The 21,669-nt window shown below is 47.8% G+C and overlaps 1 protein-coding gene and 1 long non-coding RNA gene across 3 annotated transcripts in view; both read left to right on the top strand.

The window, feature by feature from the left end:
• Positions 1–661: 661 nt before the first annotated feature.
• LOC120838287 lies at positions 662–7,765 on the top strand. The gene is made up of 3 exons (XR_005715065.3): positions 662–775; positions 4,095–4,587; positions 7,586–7,765. It is a non-coding gene; the product is annotated as an uncharacterized LOC120838287 (long non-coding RNA).
• A 6,909-nt stretch (positions 7,766–14,674) lies between these two features.
• Positions 14,675–21,669, top strand: part of LOC8051298 (adenylate cyclase type 1) — a 368,813-nt gene continuing 361,818 nt past the window's right edge. The window contains exon 1 of one of the 2 annotated variants that reach the window (XM_042293121.1): positions 14,675–15,339. The gene's annotated coding sequence lies outside the window, so the exon portion shown is untranslated. The remainder of the gene's footprint in view (positions 15,340–21,669) is intronic. The other variant, XM_042293122.1, reaches the window with a different exon arrangement.

The raw sequence follows: 21,669 nt of genomic DNA, 5'->3' as shown, positions 1-21,669 counted from the left end.
TTAAAGAAGTCACGAAGAGGAATTTTAAAACAAATTAAACGATTAGCAAAGAGCACCTGGTGGATGTCGCTAACGCCTCGCTTGTAATGCCCATCTAGGAACCTTGACAGCTAGTGACGGAGGTTGTCTCGTCCCCGGCCACGACGAGAGGAGAGGGGCAGGAGGAACTCCCCTCTTCCCGAGAATGCCTTTTGTGTGTCGCAGAAGTCGCTATTGTCCCCCTACAAGATTATAGAAGATTAACCCGTCACTCAAAATTCATACAAAAGCAGCCGCTTCGGTGGCTGGAACGACTAGGCCATCCTCTCGACGTCAGCCTCGCCGTAGCTTTGCTCGTCTTGAGACGACCTACGTCACGATTGCGTTGGATGTCACGTGGTCTCCGCTGGGCCTTCTCCGAGCGCTTGCCAGAGTGGGCCGTTTATAACGAAAAATACAGCCACCAGGCTCAAAATACAAACGTGCGATTGTCATTTACGGATATTGTGGATCATATTCAACATATTTTTGAACACGACGGGAATATTTCAAATTTCGTTGAAGTATCCCTTTAACTGACAGGGCTGTTTTGTACTGAGCTGGTTACAGGAACTAATGCCATCTGTAAATATCTCTTACAGCCATGCTGTTTGAAGTCGTCACAGATATAAACTAAACGTTGCAGCAACTCACAATCGCATTCCTGCCCGTCATTTCGAACAGCGCAGCGCTAATTTCAGTTTGAGGTCTGCACTCTTACTACAATGCAGATGGTGACAGCATCAGGCTGCACTCGGTAAGCCAGTTTGAGACCGGTTCTTTGTGCGGCACTCCGCGAGTGCGGTGCACTCTGGGAGATGACTCGCATAATGCCAGTGCGTTTGAAACGAGCTTGCTATGAGGCCCGCTACTCATGGGATAAGTTACTCATATAGTTTTTGGGCAGCTGATGAGTTATTCCCCTCTCCACAGCGACACGCATTGCTGATTTTGGGTACGACTTGAAACCGACGAGCAGCTCTGACAACTCGAAGGTGTTTGAAGCGGCAGGAGCAGTTCAGGGACACAATATTTCCACGTGACCTCCCTTGCAGTAGTGGTGATGGTGCGTTCAGTAGCGGCTCCCTCAGCTACGAACGGAGTAACTCGACTTGGAGTTCTCGGTGCATTTTAGAACACCTTAAAATATCCCAAAGAAAGCTTCTTTTTTTTTTTTTTTTGTGGATGTCATGTCTGTTGGATTTTTCACTAGTCACTGATGTTAAACTTCCAGAACTCTATGTGCCAAGAAATTGAGAGAGAGGAGGGGTTGGAGAGTGCAGAGATGTCAAAACGCAGAGCTCCGATTGGAACGATTAGTGGGTAGACCTAAAGCTAACTGCCTTTGTCTGTACTGCACATGCAGAACATCGGTGTCCAGCATTTCGCATTTGCATTCGAATGCGTTTGACGAGTGCAGTGGAGATAAAGGCAGCCTTTGTTCCTGCTGCACCCGTTGAACACGTTCGACTGCAGAATGTGGGCGTCCAGTGTTTGGCTCTCGCATTGAAACGTCCTCGACAAGTGCTGTGGAGACAAAGGCACCTAGCTTTAGGTGTACCCACCAATCCTTCTAACAAGTGCTCGGGTGTCCTGACGTCCCCGCGTGCTCTCTTCCACTCTTCTCCCTCATTTTCTTGGCACATGCATCATGGGCACATTTTAAGGATGGGGGGACTAGGGCCCCAAAGTTGACTTTTTTCAGTGAAAAATCTACATATGCCAGCTTTTGTTAGGAAGAAATGATTAGTGGCTTCCATCCATACTCGAAAACCGAACTAAACGCAATAGACTACTTCCATAAATTCCTGCATGCAACACGGCGCTTGTTGCACTCTGGGAACTAGTTAGCCAGGGAGGAGAGTGGCATGGTTTCGGTTTCGATCGACACGTCGACGAGAGATACACAGAGCGTGGACCATAAACGGCCGTTATCTCATATTTTCTGGTATCGAGAGCGTCATTTGTGATCTCTAAACTAACCTAAATGGTCAGACCTCTAATTTTTAGCGCAAGCCCGAGACGTATAGCTTGTCTTAACGCATGCTTGTTGTATTTTTGTACTTGAGCCTTTTTGTTAGCGTTTCGAGGTATGTGGACGAGCCAGTGCTGGGAGTCTCAACGCTGCGAAGCTCGGGGATCTTGCTTGTGTACGAATCAACAAGCTGTAGCAACCAATAAGTATGCATACATCGAGCTCGCGCCTTTACATTAGTGTTGTTGATCAGGAAGTTTTTGTTTTTTCTCGTGCGTCCATCGACGAAATATAACTTTTTGCCATTACTGTTTTTCTTAATACGCCTGAGTATGCTAAGTAAAACTCGGACGCGCCATTGAAAAGCTCCATTCGAACACAATTCTCATCTCTTATCTGTACTGCCCCGCAGCACTGCACGAAGTGAAGTCCCCACCCGCTTGCCTTCCACTAATATTCAACATCACGTATGCGCATAAAGTTATCCTGCAATAATATAGGTACATTCGCACATACAAAAAAAGAAAGCAGAAGTCGAGCACTTGTGTGAACAATGTCGCACCGTTCGCTGGAAGTGCACTGGACGGGCATGAATTCTGCGGTGCATGGAACGAACGAAATTATTCAAAGCGCATTTGACGGTTGCTAATGGCCATGATATTTGTTGTGTGTTTGCTTTCTTCCTGACTGACTATGCTGAGATAATTTCAGACACACCGTTCAGGCACAGATCTTGGGCGTCAGTAAAAGCTCATTCAAGAAGGCTGAGTAAGGAGTAGGGGACGCTTGTTAGGGCCTCCGTCGTAGCTAGCAGATCTTAGCGTTTGCGAAGACTTAATCTTCTATCAGCATAAAATTTGAGTGTGAGATATGTGATGACATGAGGAAGACATCACAGTAACTTTTGTGCAGTAGTGAGGTTGAATTTATTGTGTTTCCTTAAAAATTAATGCGCCAACGCTGGGCTTAACCTTGATACTACTGTGAGGATGTGGCTTGCTTTCGCCCAATGAAGTAACAAGAAGCGTACGTTTGGCAAACAAAATACGCGTAGGGCTCAAGGTGACCAAATTTCAGTTGTAGTTCACTGATACTGGACGGGATTACTGAGACTGAGCTCAAAGATGCACTCGTGGGGTGAGGTGACTAAGCCATGTCTCACTACGTTTGCATACGCATGCATAATATCCGGTATTTCTGGAACCAAGGAAAGTGCCCCGGTCTTCGTTTTGTATCGCTCAAGAATGAGTGTATTGTACATTCGTAAAAAAAAAGTCAGATAATCGAAAAGACGAGCAGCGTATTCGGTCGCGGCGTGGCAACATGAGATGAAACTGCTCAGTAGAAACCGAAACTAAGTGGCCAACTAGTTCCCAGAGTGCACTGCGTGGTATTTTGCCGCGATGGGGCGCGTCGGTTTTGGAAGAAGTCTATTGCAACGCTGCCATTTCTCCCACAGCAGCCACTAAGGAAACTACACGGCTACACTTTGTGGTTCCGTCGAGTCGCAGAAGAGTCAGTGGCGTTAAAGTTCCTGTATAGGCTCCCTACGGGAGCCAGAGTTGCGTGTTCATCCCCGTAGCGCCGTCTTTCCTGCACGGCATAAGGAACCGGTGAATGGCAGCACAGTGCGCTCAAAAGCAGGGGAACGTATGCCAGGGTGCGTGCACTGTGTACTTCCGTGCACGGCATTTGAGTCTGCTCCTCACATGATCGCATCTCGGTGAGTAGCGGTGCGGCGGTACGTGGAAAACAGTCATGCAACTATGGCTCCTGTAAAGAGTCTATACAAGAACTCTACGTGGCGCCATCTCGCAGGGCCATTTTGCAGTAGCTAAATAAAACAACTTGCATGTTGTAATTCGTCGCAAAAGGGTGGCGCTGTTATCGTATTTAGCTTGGTCTCTGTGGACGCCAGCGGTCCAGGTTCCAAGATTGGGTTTTCCAACCGAGAGTTTTAGTAATGTTGGTGTTTAGTGACATAACAAATGTTAGGTTAACACCCATAAATTTGCCCCTGCTCTGCATTGCCCTGCATGTTCAGGTGAGATGTTGGTTCCTGTTGACCTGTGGACTCCTTTGTTCTCTGCATTCATCATAGGTTACCGTCCTGAATCATGGACCAAGGCTGCACTTTAAGGCCTACTCCTTTTTGGTGGATCGGGTCTTGCCACCTTCCCCTTTCGTGGCTTCCTGTCGTAATTAAATAAATTGTCATATTTTTTTCTGATGGTGGTGCATACCTCTTGCCACACTTGACAAAAATAGTGTGGTGAATCCATGACACGGATTACTGTGAAATATGCGAGAAGGTAATTATTGAGAAGATTAAGCTCCGAAAAGTTTGATGGAAAGACGATAGATATACCCCGTTTAATATTAAGTTTCTGCTAAGGTGAATATGTGTCCCTTACATTAATTTAAAACGAAAAAAAAAAAAAAAAAATACAGATTACGTTTGTCCTCGTAGTTTTTACAGAAGACCCATCGCTATCACCATCACTATTTTGATTTTTCCAAGATGGCCGTTTTGCTTCGTGAACGTTCCGCAACTTCGGCGATTTACGCGACTTGCGAACAGCACTGCCTAATTGGTACGTTAATTTTGGTGGCTATTTATCGTGTAATGTCGTGGGTATCTTGTGTTTGTACAGAAAGTAGTATTTCAGGTTCAGATTGTTCTTTGTACAGCGTTAGCTCGGTGGGTCGTCTCTGAACTGCTTGCCTTTTGTCCACGTTTCTTTCCCTCCCAAACCCATCACACTTTCTGGTTAATTTTCCTGTTTTCAATACCTGCTATTTTGCTAGCAAATATCCACAAACGTAGGTACCATGCAGCTCTACCTGCACTGTTCTTTTTATGTGGCGCAATTGCAAGCACCGCTGTTTTTTAAATTATTTAACTTGCCGCGTTCTATAATATTGTTAGGCAGCCCAGTTATGTTCGCAAAGAACACGTGGCTAAGCGGTGGCGGATAGCACTTGTGTTGATGAAATGTTTTGCTTCCGCATATCCGGAAAGCATCTGGCAGCTGTCAACTATCTAGTGAAGAGCCGAAGCAAGACGGTAATGTTGGTGGTACGAAACTGAATAGTACCCTTTGTTAAATATTTATTTATTTGCTTGTCTGCTCGGCAGTGCCGCCTGTACCTGGACAATACCTTGGAAGATAATGCAAATACGGAGACAAAGCTGTACAGTGGTTATACTCAGCATCTGCACTCTGAATAACGTGATGTCTCAGTAACCACGCACGCTTTGTTACAGAGATTTGTTTCGCTACCCGCTAGGCATCACTGAGGTGCTTTAGCTGTGTGCCTTTATTTTAAGCTAATAGAATGTACTGCACCTACAACGAGCAGTTGTAGAGGAGTGCCGTTTAGTGTAGTGACTCCATTCGATCGTCGTCTGAAAGATGCTAAAGGCTACCGCACGATTCAGTGAGGCTTGTTGACCTATGCTTTGAGCACCCGCTCTTCTTTATTAGGCCGTAAACCAGGCAGAACGTAAAATTATTATTGTGAAAACAGCAGGGTTGTGACATGCACGAAAACTTGTCTATAATACTCTGAACATGCTGGCCGCCCAAGCGACCGACTTGCTGACTGACCGGCTCAGCTTTGTCATTGGCAAAGGCGGAACAAGCAAATGCTAGAGCATGCAGCCAAGTTCGGTGAATTGCGTATTTCTAAAAACAAATTTGCTAAAAGGTTGTTTGTCGCCATTTTCTCTTAAAGGGCAACTCCGGCCAAAACTCAAAATGAAATAAATTACTGGTATCGCTTTAGTGACACAAAGTACGACCCCAGCGAAAATATTACGTCCGTGGGATGCCGCATTCTCAACTAGTGCCGATAATAAAAATGCGACGAGCCGCTGCTCCTTAGCGGGCGGCCAGCGGGTTGCCGATCGCTAAAGCGACATTGGGCCGTGACGTCAGTATCATTCTCTTTTTTTTTTCTCCGGTCCAGGCGTTGCGCGGAGTGCGCTTCTCTGAGCCGCTACCACCGCTGCTTTGGCTCGTGATTGGCGTGTTTAGCAGTTGCTTTTATCTGTAGCCCATGTAGCTTCGGTATAGCCTTTAGTTTATTTGCTTGCGAGGACTCTAAGACTCGTTTTAGCAAGCATCGGTGCGCCCAAGACTGCCCAGCTGTTCCTCGAAAGATGCCGAGTGCAACTTGTAGCACTGTGGGATGCTCAAACAACCTGCGCAGCACGGAGGTGCTTTTTCACAAGCTTCCAACGTGAAAAAGTGGGTGAACGCTGTTTGGCAAGTGGACTTTGAACTTCGGCTTTTACGCGCCCGAGGAAAAAAAAAAAGAATGAAAAAAACAGACGCGTACAGCCCAGCACATGTGTGTTCGGGCGCCGCAGCCTACGCCGGAGAGCCTCAAAGCTTTGTGTCTCGAACTGACCCGCCGGAGAGGGCCCCCAGTACTGTACGTCACTGGCAGCGCGGCGTAGACCAACGCCGCTCCATCCACGGAGCCCCGATGACAATTTAGGCCGAGCGACAAGTACGGAAGACCGCACACACGGCGATAGCCGCCGAGTACGGCACCGAACGAGTTCACTTGTTTTGCAGTCGCTAGCTATTGGGTATACAAGCGACGGGTACGGCATAGCGCACGCACGGCGGCGGCAGAGTACGGCACCGTACGAGTTCACGGGTTTTCCAGTCGCTAGCTTTTGGGTATACGCACTAACTCTTGCTACATATGCTGGATAACTACCACATACACAGAATTAAAACAAAATCAGCTTACTTTCTATCTTTAGATGGCTAGCGGCCTGCGTACTCGTTGAACGAGAACGATCCTGACGTCACATTCACATAGCGGCTGATTTCCAGTGTTGCCCGGGCCTCGAGCGGCTAGTTTCGGTTTTGTTGGCCGCGCCCCAAACAAAACTTTGGGGTGTCGATATCTTTTAAACTACACACGATAACGAGAAAAAAAATTACGCCTTGCAATTCAGGGACGCTGACTGTACTAAAAACAGTCATAATCCCAAACTCTAAAGTATGGACCGGAGTTGCCCTTTAACTGAGTGTCTTCTTGAAAGGATTCAAGAAAAGGAGGGTTTCAAAACCAGTGCTTGGGAAAACAGATGCCTCCGTTCAGGCGGTACACGCCATTGTTCTCAGATCTATCGGTTGACAAGCTCCACGGAAGAGCAGCGTTAAAAAAAATGAGAGTTTACAATTCTCTGTAATGCGAAAGTAGAACGCAGCACTTGACGAGGAGGGGAGGGTTTACCTCTCCTTTCCCTCCAATTTAGCAGAAAATGTTAGCGAAATTTTCTGCCCAATTTAGCGGGTTAAGTTTCCCCGCTAAATTTGGCGGGGAAATTGACGTCAGGTGACCCAACACATATTTAGCGGAGGAAAATGACGTCAGATGACTAACACCCATGAACAAATTCAGTTTCTCCGCTAGACTTAGCGGGAAAATTGACGTCACGTGACCTCAACACCAATTCAATTTCCCGCTAAATTTAGCGAGGTAGTTACATGGACGGCGACACCGCTAAATGCGGAAACAGGTGCCCAAGAGCTATAAGAACCACAATAAAATCACTTTCCACTGCAGGTAATGTGCATCGAACATTCCACCGGATCTGTCCATAGGGCGGGCTGATAGTGTGGCAGGCGCCACTGAGCGGACGCACCGCAAAAAGGCGTCTGGCGTTTTCAGAAGCTTGTCAACTGACCTAGATGTGAGAATGTTTGTACATGCATTGCTACCATTGCCCAGCGGGACCGGATATTGTTGGAGATCTGTGTTTACTGAAAAATGTTTTTACAATGTTCACACATTGGTCAGTGCAAGCACATCTTTTTTTTTTTTCACTAATATTGACTAACAGCATTGTAGCAATCAATCCAGTTGACACCAAAATGTTATAAGCAATAAAGAAATTAAAACCAGGCTGTTCTGTGAGTGCAGATTTTATATCTTGTTTTATTGTTAAGGGCGGCACAGATTTGTTTGTTCCTTTATTCAAGCATGCATTTCATCTCCGAGAAATCATGATCTTCCAATGTGCTGGAAGAAGTCTCGTAGTACAAGTATAGGACGCTGGTGACATGTATAGGGTAGACAGTCATTGCCTCGTTTCCTTACTGTATGCTCGTTTGAAAGTGTCTAAATAGTTATACACAGACATGGGTCTTTTCTCTCCAGTTAAAAAGCGGCACTATTTAATGCAATTTTTTTTCGAAGGTTGTTCAGGAAAAACTGTTTTATGTAAATTTGAATACACAGCACCATTTGTTTTTGATGGAAGCAAGTTCATATAATTTATTTTGATTTATAACATGGTTTTGATAAGATCAACCACATTTGGTTTCGTAAAATCCTTTATTGCATGGTGCAGCTTTGCCACTTTTAAAAGTCGCTCACGAGGTGAGGACGCTGGGAGAAACCTCAGTTCCCTGCCTCCAGCATGAGCTTCCTACCTTCGGCAATGCATAGAGGCCGGACATTTGTAAGACACACCCAGCCATTCGCATTCCGTTAACGACATCTAATGTATCGCCCGAATCGTGTCTCGGTGTTCAGTAGACCATCACATGTTTTTGTACCAACTTGGAGTGTGCCTCGAGGACTAAATGTAAGACGAGAATGGCAGGGAGGAGCTTCCTACATTTGGCAATGCTTTGGCATCTTGCAAGCCTCAACAATCCATGCCGAGCGAGAGCATGAGAAAAGGCGACAAGTGCTTGCTGGAGGTTGGGCATTAAGAGATGCCCCACATTTCTCATATTGTCAGCGACTATTAGCACCGAAATGTTCTGGTGATATCCTTTTTTGTTTGCGACATCACGGGCAGTTTGATACTTCAGCCCCATGTTCCAGGTGAGAAAAAGAAAAGCCTTTCATGCAAGGCTTGCCAAAATATTAGGTGCCAGAAAATATCTGCCATCTACTTTCAGTCTTTATTAAGAATCCTATGTTCTGCGGCCGCATTGAAAAGCACTGCAAAAGAGCCCACATACCTGATCTCACCACAACAGTCTCCCCCTGCACAATAAGTTCTGTCTGCTATGGTCGCCTAATGTCAATAGATGCACATTCCAGTGCAGCAACTCAAGCTAGCTACAGCCACACTGTCTTCCAAATGCAGTCTGCTACTAATGCACCAGTAGCTTGGGCTACAAGCTAGGCTTCCAAACAGGCTGCAGGTCACCCCTCGCTTTGGCGAGGGGGTGACCATGTGGTCAGCTGCTGCAGTTACCCAAAAGTTGAAAAATATCTGCTATATGACAGTGGCATATAACGAAGCCTTAGCAAATAGTTTGAGCATTGAGGAAATATATTTTTCAGCACATTGGTGGTACAAAGTCACTATTTTGATGAAGTAGAGTGCAGCACAATGGGGCAAGCACTTTGGTACAGTGATTGCATCAGAGTGATGGTGAACCCCCGTCACATCCGAGCTAGCAGAGCAGACCCCTGTCAATGGTTTCATGCCATCCTTTTTATTTAGTTCTGAAATTCTAGATCTTTTCACCCTCCGTTGCATAGGCGCTGCCATCTTGGAATCACATGACACAGCCGCCATAAAGTGGCTTGCAATTGTCGCTCCTCTCTCCCCCCTCCGCTCCTAGGCAAAGGCATATTGTTTTTTTTTTTGGTTTTTTTGCTGCATTTTATTGCAATTTTTTGTTTTGCTTTGTGAAGTGTCTCGCACTTATTTTTACTTCCTAACTGCATGCCATCATTATGTGCACAACTTACGCACCTTATTTTATAACAGGTTACGACTATTTGCTCTATCGACATACCAGTGATCCGAAGAGAGAGTAGGGAAAAAAAGCAGACAATATGCTACGTTTTTTTTCTTTTTGCTTTGCGGCAATGCGATAGAGTTGTTCAAAGGCTTGCCGACTTTAGGCATACTTTAATTCAATGCCAGCTGTTAGTGTTGTTTGCACGAAAAGAAAGCTTAAAAGAAGAAAAGAATTCTATGGCAAGTTATAAAGTTTACTATGTATTTCTGAAAGGACAATATATAATTCTCATTTTGATCGAACCAGTCTCATGTAGCTCTAAGTGGCGGATACATGTTCTACGATCGCATCAGGCAGCAAACTATACTGTGCCTCATGAAACTTTGCAAAAGGCGAAAACTTTTTCTCAGTTAAGTACTGCCAAGCAAAGTACCGGCATCCAGCTATGGTCACCACACCACCACCAGCTGGTAGGGCACACTAGTTTCTAGCTCCACACTGTGATAAAGGAGAGTGAAATTAGATGTGTTCTATCTAAAGCACTGCGCAGGCCTACAGTAAACCTTGGTCAAGGTTGAGCTGCTCGATGTGCTATCTGTTCTACTTTCACACATTCTGGCAGACAGATTGGACAAATGTGATTCAATATGCCTCTCAGCCTTCTGAGTGCAGCCTACGTAAGCAACTCATTTTCAAAAAATGCTGCCACAACATGGCAGTCGAGCAGCCCGCTAAAGCTGCAATCTTGTTCAAACAAGTGTAACAGTGGTCTTTGTATGCTGACTAAGCGCACTTTGTTGTCAGGACGAACAGAACGGGTTGCCAGGAGGCCCGGGACTGGCCTTGAAAAGTAAACCCACACAGTGCTCTAATGTGCACCACCATAGGACCAAACAAGCGAGGCTCGGCAGCTCTGCTGGCATTCAGTCTGTGGCAATGAACTTACGCTTGTCCAGGGCCGGTGCTCAGTCTATACAGTACATATCCAGAAAGAGGAGATCGTAATTGAACTTGGCAGCTTACAGAATAGGTTTGTTTCTATTCCTTTATTTTACCCTCGGAGCCAGGGGCATTACACAGTGCAATTGTAAATGCAACCATAGGAAACAAACATGTTAAACAATGGTGTGAACTAGTTATACAATAGTGGTTAAAATGCAAGACCGAAATATATGAAACTTAAAGGACACATCGTAGGAAATCGCATACTGCCGCCGATACACCAGATCCCACGTGGTCCGTCAAACAACCAGAGTGGAGCCTGGTTCTTTCACGGGAGCGGGAATTCCGCTCCCTTTTATTTGTTCCTAAAACACAACGCTCAAAAACACTCAATCTAAACTGCAAAGACATGCGACATTACACAGATATTCGCACGTAAAGCCAAAGCTAAACACAAAGAGGGCCCGCAGGCCTCGTCTCCCACGATTACCTGAGATCCGGTCGCACACACTTGCCTGTTCTCGGCACCGCCCAGTCCCCAGAGGCCCCTCCCCCCAGTCCCCCGTCAATATATCGATGGGCGAGGAGGTTTCTCCTCGCCCGCCCTGGGGCGCCTGTGATGCACTCTAAAGGCACTCTAAAAATCAAACTTTTATCTCTTTACTCTGCTCACCTTCTGTGATGCGACACGCCATCACATTTTACTCAGTTTCACCTTGTGTTGTACTGCAGCTGACGATACGAGCCACCGCAGCCAATCCAACTCTTTGTCGCTGCCAGATGACGCCGTGCTCCATGTGCCGTTGCACCCAACGGACAGGCCACGTGACACACCTTCGGCACTGGATTGGCTCCGATGGCTCGCAGCATTCAGAGTAAAGTGCGGTAGTGCATTTTGTGCTCTAGTAACTCACCACTGCCGAGCTGCTACGCCAGAAGCACTCGGCAGACCCCACCAACTCTGCCGCCCCTGCACTCCGTTCACCCCTACGTTGACAGGGCGGTAGGAGCCATGTGGTTGGAGGGCCAAGCTTTTATTGCCTCATGTCTGACCTGCACATCTGTATGAGGAAGGGGCATGATAAGTGATGCAAGACTGACAATCGGCTGGTTCACCGAGCATGTAGCCTCCAGTGCCCTGTCAGTTAAGGGGTGAATGAAGTCTAAAGTTGGTATATAACAGCCGTCTACTGTCCCACTCTCAGGCAAGCCACCCTTGACCACTCCAGTCGTTGATCTTTAAGCAAGGTTAAGCAATGACTGCCTCGTGCCATCACACATGAAGGTGTCCACGGAACAAAGCCGCATTTGTGTCTACTCGCACCTTTGAGAAAATTGGTCCTGCCATAACCCACACCTCGTCGGGGTAGAAAACTTTCGGGCCCTTTATTTCCTGTGTTGTACAATACCCAAAGAGGTAGCTCTGATGAAACGGGACTATCTTGACCCCCTCGGTCAAAAGCGAGGCCCCTTGCGGCCATTCAGCGCCGTCTACTCATTCATAGATGTTGCTCCTTTCGACAAAATGTCTGTGGCGACAGCTGGAGGTAGTGAAAAAGCGGACACCATGGCTCTTCCCAAAGCACCCTGTTCTTCCTCAAGAGCGGCTAGTTCATCCAGGAACGGTGCTTGGTGGTCTGCGATCGCAGACCACCGGTCATAGCCGCACTAACGGCGGCGGCGGCGGCGGCGCCCCCCCCCCCCCCCCCCCAACTGACGTCACTCAGGTGACAAGCATTTCACTCTTATGACGCGACTCCAAGCCATATTCACTATGGCTGGCGACAACCCATAAAAGGCATGCACTGGCCCTTTGACCCACGCGGAGTGCAGTGCAGGAAGTGGAACGGCATCGGTGACCCAGTCGCTGCAGTTACCCGGAACTGTTTTACGGCTGTCTCGGCGAAGGTGCAGGCCCACTGTTTGGTGCACGTAGGTAGAAGCCATCAGCCACAAGCATCGGACACCTGGGGTGGAAAATTTTGCACCCAACAAAACAATAACCATGAGAAGAGTGGTCTAGCCGGAGAATTGCAAAAACATAAAAAGCAGGCACATAAAGAAGTATTTCTGTTACCTTTTCTTGCAAAAACAGTAAAAGCAGGCACATATAGAAGTATTTCTGTTACCTCGTCTCATGCTCAAGCATTATGTTGGATAGTATACATCAATAATGCCTGTCTCGCAGTGGCTTTCTGAACAAAATGTAGTAGAAAATAAAACCAGTTGAATACCAAAGGAGAAGTAAAACAAAGAGGTACTTATTTGTTGTCACTTTAACATTCACATTATGGAAGAGCACAACGCTTCGCGATTAACCTGTAGCAGAATCGCTTAGCAGTTCTGCTGTAGGTGTGAATGTACCACGAGGCAGAATACAGTATTTGTGCAGAAAACACCATCGCAGGCCTACCAGGACGAACAGCAACATATTTACCCGCCACAAATTCGACGCGCCGGGAGGGCCATTTGCGAAGCCTGATCTGTTTGTAAATCCCGTCTTTCGACAGAACGCTTTTGTGACCGCACGAGCTCGTCAAAAGCTGACATTCCCAACGCGCTTGGTCCTTCTTTAAGTGCGATTACTGAATGCAAATGCGGCGCAGGAGGCACCCGGGAGCCACATGCCACTCCCGTTGATTATCTCTATTATCTTCTTCTTTGTCCCCGACGCTACGTGAGGTAGCCAAGCGCTATCAAATTCCACCACAGCGGTGTCGAATCGACGATCGAACGCCACCAGTAGGTAAATTCCACTCACCGTTTGCGTTCCGAACAAGCGTCCCACGGGCCTCAATGTGGCGAGACGGGGCCTGCTAGCTTGCATGAATGCGCTGAATGTGCTGTGGACTTGACTGCCGACGCTCGTTCCCAAGCATTGAATATCACGACCAACTCCACTCGGCAATACCGCGGCACAGAACACGACAATGTATAATACAAGAAAGACCGCTGGAACCGACGCAACCGCTCCGAAAAGCGCCCAACAAACACTTGGAGGAACAAAAAGTAAAAACAAAAAGTAAAATTGGAAGAAGCAAAAAGAAACAAAACAAAAATGTTCGTCACTTCCGGTTTGTGTTGTTTTGCTTGTTTTTGCTTTTTTCTCTCAGCCAATCGGCATTGCAACCTTACTGCGGCGAAACGCTCGTCGGGGCCGGGGCCGGGGCGATGAAAACATGCGCTTGTATTTCCACGAGCACCAAGCATGCCTATTTTGGTCGTAATCCGGAACCGAAACCACTTTTCCCGCGATGTCTGGTTACCGTTCTCAACAAACATCCGAAATATTATAAACAAAGCGGAACGTTTTATTTATTACTATGATATTATATTACAACAATATTTTGTGCACTTTGTAGAATTTAGTGAATTTAATATCACGAAAAGTTGAAACACTCATCAACGTGATCTGGACACCATGGCAACGCTCCGAATTTTTCCGAACTTTTCCGAATCTCTCGAGATTCGGCTACTTTTCCGAATCTCTCCGAATCTTCAGATTCGGCTCCGAATCTCGATTCGGATAAAGATTCGTCCCATCACTAGTAAAATTTGTATTTTTTTTTTTTTTTTTTTTTTTTTGACAGGTTGAGAAAGTTTAGATGAGTCATTTGGCAGTAACTTTAGTTCCTGAAACTTCGCTCATTGTAAGAATACATGGACACATTCCCGCATGTTGGTTCGGTAACGACGAACAAACAATTTATCCGACAGCGGTATGCACAGCACAAACTGATGAGAAAGACCCAGTTGTTGAGTTGCGAAGCCGAAATAAAACAGACCCCCCCTAGATAATTTGAGGCCGCATTCCATTCTTGAAGTGTCATAAGCCTCCAACTTCCCTTTTATTGATGGTTTGTCTATTAATATAGGATCTATCTTGCTGTTTGAAATCGTAAAAGCAAAAGCAAGCTTGGATAAAAGCCGGCAAAAGGAACGCCACTCAGTAAGGAACTTGTGCGTCTTTCTGCGAGATGGCGGCACCGGTCCGTCAATATTTTCTCTCGGCCCGCGCACTTTGCTGTGGACCGCCTCCCATGTGGCAGTCTCCGCCGGAAACCGTTGCGGGGAGTCAGCCTCCCAAAGCATCGGCGGCTAATGTTTGAATCTTTCTCGTCACAAAAAAAACCTAGACACGTTTTTTCTTTGGCCCCCAAGTTCGATTTGGGTGTAACCGACGCTCACCCGCGCAACCGCTACACCCGTTCGGATACCTGCACTGATGGATGCCGAAAGCAGAGGAACCTGTGAGTCCCCCGAAAACTAGCAGACGACGACGAGTTTGCGCTCTCCCCCTATTCAACGCTGCAGAGGCACGCGTGTGTTTGTGTGTGTGTGTTGTGCGTGCGTGCGGTGCCTGCCCCGCCGAAGAAAGCGAACTTTCAAGTTGTTTTTCGTCGTGTATTTTCCCCTCTGTTTTGTCGTTTGACAATTAGCCGGGTTCCGTGGGTTCCCCGTGGAAACGTGTCCGCTCGTCGGCGCCTCTCGCTTGGATATTAAAAGAGGAGCGACGCATCTGAGCCGCCGGCTTCGAGTCTTGGTGGCCTGCTTGGAATGCCAGTCGACCGGACATCTTCTCGAACAAAGGGCTTGCAGCTGGGCGAAGACTCGAGCGACACAAGTTATTCTATGCCGCGTAGCGACAAGCACCACACCGCGACAAAGGTACGTTGAAGAGAACCTTGGCGAGCAAATCGCGTTCTTGTTGTTGGTCCTTGCTTCTTTATCGCCAGCGAGAGAGCAGACTTTGCCACTTGTAAAAAGAAAGACACCTCTCGTCATCATCGTGTCCGGGCCCTGTTCTGCGTGATGTAGAGATAACGAGGAGCGACAAGTTGAGCGTGTCGCCGGTCTCTTCGAACCGGGAGCTTTTTTGCCCGTGTTCCGTTTTGTTTCTGCTGTTGTATGCGTGAAGGGGGGCGGGGGATCGCGTCTGTTTCTGTTTTGTCTCGCCTGGTTTGTGCAGGCTTCGAAAACTTCCGACTGTCGGTTTTAACTTTCACTATCCTCGTCTAGATATATATTTGTAACGCAGTTATGATAAAAGCGTGGGTTTCTCGAAAGGAAACTTCTAAAGCCTAGGCGGCGAGGCCCCTGGGGAGACAGTGCGGGCGCATTGATTCTGTCTTGAGAAGGGAGTTGTCCGAGAAGTCCCCGCTTGTATACTTCGTTTCAGCTTCGGTGCAGACGCAGCCAAAGCTACAAGCGCGAGCTCCGGGCTTTCAGCATCCCTGCCAAGCACGCGCGCTCGTGCAGTGCAAGCACCGTTCTGGGCCACATGCTCGCGCTTGTAGCATCGTCTGCGTCTGGACCGAAGCTGAAACGGAGTATAGCGTTCTGTGCGCACGCACATCATATCAAGTGCGTTCGAGCGATGTGAAGACATGCTCCTATCTCCTTATTTCCTATGAAGCCTTCACAGGGCTGTCGACGGTCTGATTGACGCCGCATCCTTCGATTTGAATGCTACATTGTGTCGAGATATATACTGATGCCGGTCTCGCGCGGTTGCTCTCCTTTTTATGTTTTACTTTTGTTGTTACTTTGCATGAAGGAGATGATGATGATGTAAACTTTTATTTGAATATGGAAATATCCGAAGATGGGTGGGGCCCCTAGTCCAGGGCTCCAGTGCTGGCCGCTGCTGCCTTGGCCCGCTCAACCAGACTACGCTGGTCGTCCGGGTGCGAGCTGAGCAACGCAGCTTCCCAAGTCTCCGGAGAGAGATCGCCAGCTGCGAGCGAAGCGGAGCGTAGTGACCTTGCAATGCAAACGGCGGAACAAGGTTGAGGGTTTTGAGATTGATGGGGGAGAAAATGTCTGGACAAGGCGTGCTTGTGACGACGTGTTTGACGTAAAGCACGCGGTAAAGACTATCCCGGAAATTTGGTCAGTGTGCCGAGGCAAATCCGAGTTATTTTGCGAGCAAAAAGAGATACTTGCCCCGTTGTCAAAAAAGTCACCACGAAGGAGCGCCAACAACGTAGCAAGTTGCCGAAATGCACAAGCTGAATATTGCAGAATTGTTACACATTAGTGACTAAGAGATGACCTCACATACTGCCCCCCTTTAAAGTCCGACGACAAGACACGGGATTCTGCGAGGCAGAAGATCCTCTTCATTATGGGAAGGAGGAAACAGGCAACGGTGGACAGGGTAGAAAGGGAGAGGAGGAAGCGGGGGAAAAGTGGAAAGCGCGAAAGATTTTAAGGTTACGACGGTTTTTAGTGAAGCGAGTGTCCCTGAATTACAAGGGGATGATCGCTCTACGGCCAATGAGGTCGTGGCATTAGCCAAGTAGAACTTCGAAGAACTAATCGGGGTGATGATTCCTTATGCACGCTGTAGGGATGTATCCTGTCCGTGAATACGCACGAGCCTTGTCTTACCTGTAGGCAAAGTATTTATCAGTCGCGCGTTACCGCACAAATATTTCACACATAACAAACGAATCAAACACACTAAAAAAAAAAAAGGAAATCCGATAGGCACGGGATTAATCGGCCAGTGAAACATAATGCTAATTGTTCCTGCACACGTACCACTTTTTAACTTGCATATCGAGTTACGATCCTGTTCGCCGCAATCTGCGTGTCCTGCAGAAAACTATGCTCACACGCACTCACAAAACGAGAAAAAAAAAGGCATGCGCCGGCGAAAACACGCGCATGCAAAAGCACCACATACACAGCAATCTTTCCAGGGATGACCGAACGTCAAGCGCCGGAACGAAGCGATGCAATCGAGACATTTTCAACGCGAGCACGGCGCAGATCGACATGCATACGTAATAATTCTGGCACGCATATTTACAACCTATACGCGCGGAGGTGTACTCCGCCAAACAATCAAAAGTTCTTTTGTTGTCTTTTATTTTTTTATTTATTTATTTATTTATTTTTACCATTGGAACACGACGATTATGCGCGGCTGTCAGCGCCTCATTTGGCCGAGGAAATTTGTTGCGGAGACAATTGAGGAAAGTGAAACGTCGTCGCAGGTAAAGTCCCGCGAGACTTTCTTTTTACGACGACTATCGAGCGCATGACGTATCACATTTCACGGGAATAAAATGGCGCCCGCAACTGCATTCTGCCGCTGCGCGCCGCCATTCGCTCCTTAAAACCAGCGTCGTCACGCAGTCGGTGCTTCAGAGAACTTCGCTACTGTGTACGGAGCGCAGGTTCGTCTGCTTCTTGAGCAGGGGTGACGTCACAACGACGCCAAGCTCTGATTGGCTCTGATGGAAGGAGAGTGGGTAGACTGCGAGGCATCTAGCATTAAGGTTTCCCCGCTATCTTGGAGCCAATCGGAGCTCGGCGTTCTGACGTCAGTGCAACCCCTGCGCAAGAAGCTGACGAACTTGCGCTCCGCATAGTCTGCCTTCGATAGCGCTTCGCTGCACGCGGACCCAAACACGCCGGGAGGTTAGGAGGGCCTGCTCGACTATCTACCGCTGATCTTACGTTGCAACCAGGGATGGGCAGTATTTCAAGTACAAGTATTTCAAATACTTTGTGTATTTTGCATTTGTATTTAATTATAAATGGGGTAGTGTATTTCACGTGTGTATTTAAATACTAAAACGTGGGTATTTCAAATGCAATTGTAATTAAATACAATTTTGTGGGCGAAAATACGTCTCTCAAATTTATTTTCATTGTCCAGAGCAGGAAGAAAACTATGTTCTGCACCAAATGCAGTGTCTCACAATCAAGCACAAGCGTTTAGTGACTGTGATTACGGTGCTAGTCCAGGGCAAGAATAGTGACGAAATCGACGTTCACAGGCAGACTGGCTAAATAAGTGCCTGCGACAACTTGGGATGCTTTCCAGCCTGATTTCCATCCATATTTTTGCCTGGAACATTCTAAATGCGCGGGTCGTCCAGATTTTCGTAACTGGTGCGAGTTGCAACGATAAAAAATTCTCTAGCTAGTGCTGCGCGTCTTGGTCGTCTCGGTTCTTTGTTGGTCTATACCAAAATGTAATCGACAAAAAAGCTGCTTGAAGCTCTGTACTTTTTTCACCTATTTCGTCCAAACTGATTACATTTTTTCTTATTATATTTCTATTACGTTACTAGAGCCTCGCACACTAACTCCCGAGTGTGCGATACAAAATTAAAATGAGATACCCAGAAACCCGCTGCAGGTGCCCTGAAGTCGCTGACGCAAATTCTGAAGAATGTATTTGGAAAAGTATTTGGAGGAGACCAAATACATTTAATTGTATTTGTATCTTGTACTTAAATGCTTTTTTGGAAATTTAATTAGATTTGTAATTAAATACATTTTTGACGAAGTATTTTGTATTTGTATTTCGATACATATTAGCATGTATTTTGCCCGTCCCTGGTTGCAACCAATGTTCTAGGCGTTACAGGAAAAAAAAAAGAAGTTACGAAATACGTTATGCGTTACTTGCGAGTCAAAGGAACGCGTTACCGGTAAAAAGTAACGCGCGTTAGATTTCTGTTACTTTTTTATTTATTAAACGTTTTACTGCTATGACGTTACGCGTATGTTCCAAGAAACATTATGTCCATGCAGAAACTTTTGAAGGTGAGTGCAAGAATTCGGGGTATTATTATTAGAAAACGAGAAAGAAATTGAAGTGTTATTTCTTTGAAGTCTTGGGAAGGAGATGTAACGTAATCACTTTACCCGTTACTCAAAAAGAGTACCGTGTTATCCGTTGCTGTTTTGAACATACAAGGAGTGCGTTACTGAAAGAAGTCATGCGTTTCGCCGTTACTTGTAACGCTTTATGCCCAACACTGGTGGCAACAGACTAAAGCGCGAGACACATGCGCGAAAAATCCATCCGATCCGACGTCCGATCCGGCAATACGACTGCCTGATCCGAAAAATTTGGTCGCTTCAGGCGTCGGATCGGCGACCCGACGTGCGTCCAACGTAGAGTTCCTGTATAGGCTCCCTACGGGAGCCAGAGTTGCGCATTTGTTTTCCCCGCGCCGCCACGCCGCTATTCGCGGAGATCCATCACGTGAGGAGCAAAGCATCCGTTGGCGTGCAAGAAAGCCACCTTTACGGTCGCTCCGCCGACGTTTCTCTTGCCCCGGCGTATGTTTCCCTGCTTTCCGTCTCCTTTTCCTCCTCTCCTGTTTTCCATGCGCGGCGGCGCGCGCGGCGCCGCTATTCGCCAAATTTAGTCACGTGAGGAGCAAAGCATCCATCTCGTGCGGGAAAGCCCGCTCTACGGCCACGCGCCGAGGCTGAATGCGCAACTCTGCTACCGTAGGTAGCATATACAGGAACTCTAGTCCAACGCGCCAGATAGTTTCGCACGGCGGACGGATTGTCGGATGCGTCCAGCCAATTACAGCACAGCTAGCGCGAACGTCATGATGACGCATGGGTCTGGCGGGACGAAGCGAACGCGATAACGGGACGGGCGAGGGGAAGCCGGACGCGTGGATCCCGCCGACCCATTCGAGAAAGATGACCCCGGCAAAGAACGCACGCGCTAGCGAGAACAAGCTAATAGGGAGTTTTCGTAGATCGTTTTCGCCGTCCCGCAAGGCCCTCCGCAACCCGCTAGGATAGCGGGAACTCCACAGTCAAGGCTATCAGCGCGCAGGCGCAGTAGCAACTTCTTCGTTGCGGAACGCTTAGCGGAGGGGGCAGCGCGGTCTACGAAAACTCCCTAATAACTTCGCTTGTGCAAGCTAAACCGTCAATCTAGGACCAGAGATCTATGACCGCGGACCTCCGCTGGAGTGCTTGGATCTCCTGGGCGGAGCCGAACGGATCGTCGTGTCGCATGCAAGGTCGGAAGCGTGTGTCTCAAACTGTCGCGTGCGGCAATTCGGAACGGCGTTCGGACTGTCGGATCGGACGTCGGATCGGACGATTCTGCCGTCCATGCGTCCGATCCGACAGTCCGAACGCCGTTCCGAATTGCCGCACGCGACAGTTTGAGACACACGCTTCCGACCTTGCTTGCGACACGACGATCCGAGCGCTCCAGCGGAGGACCCCTTTCCTGTACCGATTGTCCCAGATTGACGGTTCAGCTCGCACGAGCGAAATTACGAGCTCGTTCTCAATAGCGCGTGCATTCTTTGCTGGGGCCATCTTTCTCGAATGGGTCAGCGGGATTCACGCGTCCGGCTTCCCCTCGCCCGTCCCGTTATCGTGTTCGTCCCGCCAGGCCCAGTACGTCATCATGACGTTCGCGCTAGCTGTGCTGCCATTGGCTAGACGCTTCCGATAGTCCGTCTGCCGTGCGAAACTATCTGGTACGTTGGACACACGCCGGATCGCCGATCCGACGTCTAAAAGTGACAAAATTTTTCGGATCAGGCAGTCGTACTGCCGGATCGAACGTCGGATCGGATGGGTTTTTCCGCGCATGTGTCTCGCGCTTACCAACTCATCTCTGTGACGTCACGGCGCGGTGGTGGCGCGTCGGTCCCACTTCCGGTCTGGGGCTGTGGGCAGAAGTCCCCATGCCAGACGTGCATTCCTGCGTTGTTTTCAAGGGAACTAGACAAAAACCTGCCTACTCGTCAAAACGCCGGGACTGGGATTGTACCAAACGAGTCGAGAAAGGTTTGAAGGTCAGTTTTCACGTGCTCGGTTCGTCCGAGAATCTGGATATGTGCCGTGAAAAGGGAAAAGCAGACGCCGTGGGACAACGATTGCTTGGGCGGGAAGCACTTTGAGTTGAATTCACGGATACTTGTGGTAATCAGATTTATTTGTTTTATTCCAAATTGTACGCCAGAAAACCATCAAGTTGTGCGGACCACCTGCGGACTACGTTCAGTGCGTCTTCAAGTTCAAACGGCCGCCTGATCGTTCGAACTGTCGTCTGCTCTTTCAAACGTTTCTGCTTGTCGTCTGCTCTCTTAGACCACGCCGGCCCGTAGATTAAATGTTGGCCCGGTACTTGCTATACGAAGTAAGTGGAGGCCTCGAAAGACTTAAGTTTGAAGGTTGGTGAGCAGGCTCGATCTAAACAGTAAA

The sequence above is a fragment of the Ixodes scapularis genome, unplaced genomic scaffold (assembly GCF_016920785.2).
Source record: "Ixodes scapularis isolate PalLabHiFi unplaced genomic scaffold, ASM1692078v2 PGA_scaffold44__24_contigs__length_19508400, whole genome shotgun sequence".
In the NCBI taxonomy this organism is placed as follows: Eukaryota; Metazoa; Arthropoda; class Arachnida; order Ixodida; family Ixodidae; genus Ixodes; species Ixodes scapularis.
Note: the sequence above shows the minus strand (reverse complement) of the source record. Positions and strands in the feature narration are given on the sequence as shown.